The sequence below is a fragment of the Oratosquilla oratoria genome, chromosome 8 (genome assembly GCF_046742065.1).
Source record: "Oratosquilla oratoria isolate Oo_2021 chromosome 8, ASM4674206v1, whole genome shotgun sequence".
NCBI classification, from domain to species: Eukaryota; Metazoa; Arthropoda; class Malacostraca; order Stomatopoda; family Squillidae; genus Oratosquilla; species Oratosquilla oratoria.
Window position 1 is genome coordinate 53,281,851 of NC_134784.1, and position 2,500 is coordinate 53,284,350.

Genomic DNA, 2,500 nt, shown 5'->3' on the forward strand with positions numbered 1-2,500 from the left:
GAAGAAGAGCAATAGAAGGAAGATAGAAGAGAGGGAAGAGGAGGAAGAAGGGAGAAGATGAGGAAGAGGAGGAAAATGAAGAAGAGGAGGAAGAGGGAGATGAGGAAGAGGAAGATGAAATTAAAAATGCTCGTAATATTACCTTCGGTGATATCCCCCCTTGGTTGGGGCTACTGGTGGGGGGAGGGGGGAGGGGGAAGTGGGAGGGGGGAGAGGCATTGTGGGGGAGGGAGTTTGTGTCTTTACCACAAGAGTTTAAAGGTTTCTAAGCGTTTTAGTTGATTTGTGGCTGTCAACTCCGAAGAAGAGGAAGTAGGGGGGACGGGAGGAAGTAGGGGAGAGGGGGGGAAGGAAATTAGGGTGGTTAGGGGGGAGAGGTTAAGTATGGGGTGGTGGGGGGTTTAATGTCTCGGTACGGTCACCTAAACCCTATTATGTTAGAGGAAACGTTAATGAGTTAATGAGTTGTTAGTATAAGTTTGTCTAATTAAACCAGCCCATCATTTTTTCCAATTATTATTTCCTCTTATTATTATAATTTTCTTGGGGAAGGAGAGGGGGGGGGGTCGCCGATTAAATGAGGCGGCCTTGCTGTGGATGTACTGTGTCCTGCTACATTGCTTCTGACCCAGGGCAGTGGGAGGGATACAGGGATGACCCGTCATCCACGAGGAGCTAAGATGGGAGGAGGGAGAGGGTGGTGGATGGGAGTGGAATGGGTGGAAGTGGGTACATGCCTTTTGACTTGGCTAGCTTACTTATAAGGGGGAAAAAGATCTTGGTATATCGATAGGTAGCTTATAATTTCCCTTTTATATTTCTCTTATATCTCTTCCCTCTCTCCCTCTCCAACCCCTCTTTTAAGAATTGATTTGCTCACAGAGTGGTTGACGAATGGCATAGACTCGGTTTTAAGAGAATGTTAGATAACTTTATGAATGGGGATGACAGGTGATAAGGGACATGGAACTGCCTAGTGTAGGCCTTAGGGTCTCTTGCAGTCTCCTCCATTCTTATGTTCTCTCTTGTGCGTGTGCATGTACATGTGTATACGTGTGTGTACTTGTCCATGTGCGTGTGGTGTGTGTGAGGGTGTGTTTGTATACATGGGTCCGCCTGTGCGTATACATTTGAACATGTAGATTTGTGTACGTCAATGTGTATGCGTATATGCGCATGCATGTACGTGCATACACGCGTGTGCGCTTTCGTGTGTACATCCATGTACGCAAATATTTACGTACATGTGTGCGTGGGAGGAGAAAACTATTACTGCACACATGAGCACACGTTCTTTAGAGTACGTGTACATGTGCGTATGTGCGTGTGTGCGTACGTACATACACACATGCCAGAGACGTTCTGGAAGGTCCATTGGGATGCTGAGGAGCCTGAGAGAGCTAACCAAGGCTGAATGAAATCTTCTGGTAAGAATTCTTAGTGTCCTCCACCACCCCTCCACTTACTCCTCCTCCACCTCCTTCACTTCCTCCACTTCTACCCCCTCCTCCTCCTCCTCCTCCTCGTCTTCGTCCTCTTCCTCCTCCTCCTCCTTCTCCTCCACCTCCATCACTTCCTCCACTTTTATCCCCTCCTCCTCCTCGTCCTCTTCTTCTTCCTCCTATTCCTTATCTTTTTCCTCTTCTTCCTCCAACTACACCTCCATCATTCTTCCACTACTATACCCTCCTCTTCCTCGTCTTCTTCTACTTCCTCCTTCTCCTCCTCCTCTTCTTTTTCCTCTTCTTCCTCCTCCTCCTCGTCCTCTTTTTCTTCCTCCTCCTCCACGTCCTCTTTTTCTTCCTCCTCTTCATTCTTCCTCTTCCTTCCCTTACTCTCCACCTCTTCTTCTTCCTACTCCTCATTTCCTCCTCTTGCCCTCCTATTCCTCCTCCCTCCTCCTCCTACTCCTCCTCCTCCTTCCCCCTACTCCTCCAGGAGACCCCAACTTACTCCAACAAAACCGCTGGCGTGATGCAGAATAAAATCATCAAAGTTAGTCAACTAATCAGTACTCTCAATTCGATAGCCACCCCCTTCCACCAGCCCCCTTCCACCACCATTACCTTCACCTCATCCTTCCCCACTATCCACCTCATCCTTACCCACTATCCACCTCCTCCACCATCAACATCATCGCAACCTTTACTCTTATCTACTAAATCATTGGCCCGCGCTTTCTCTCCCCACCATGGCGTCCAGTCCAGCCACGGCCACTCCTCCTCTTCCTCCTCCTCCTCCTCCTCCTCCTCCTCCTCCTCCTCCTCCCCTCCCTCCTCCTCCTCCTACTCCTCCCCTCCTCCTTCTCCTCCTCCTCCTCCTCCTCCTCCTCCTCCTCCTCCTCTTCCTCCCCTCCTCCTTCTCCTCCTCCTCCTCCTCCTCCTCCTCCTCCTCCTCCTCTTCCTCCTCTTCCTCCTCCTCCTCTTCCCCTCCTCCTCCTTCTGCTCCTCCTTCTCCTCCTCCTTCTCATACTCCTCCTCCTCCTCTTATTTCTCCTCCT

The 2,500-nt window shown here is 50.0% G+C and overlaps 1 protein-coding gene across 1 annotated transcript in view; it reads left to right on the forward strand.

Annotated features, from left to right (window-relative positions):
• The window catches only part of LOC143027730 (uncharacterized), a 140,434-nt gene that overhangs the window by 25,985 nt on the left and 111,949 nt on the right, over positions 1–2,500 (forward strand). The gene's annotated exons all lie outside the window — the stretch shown is intronic.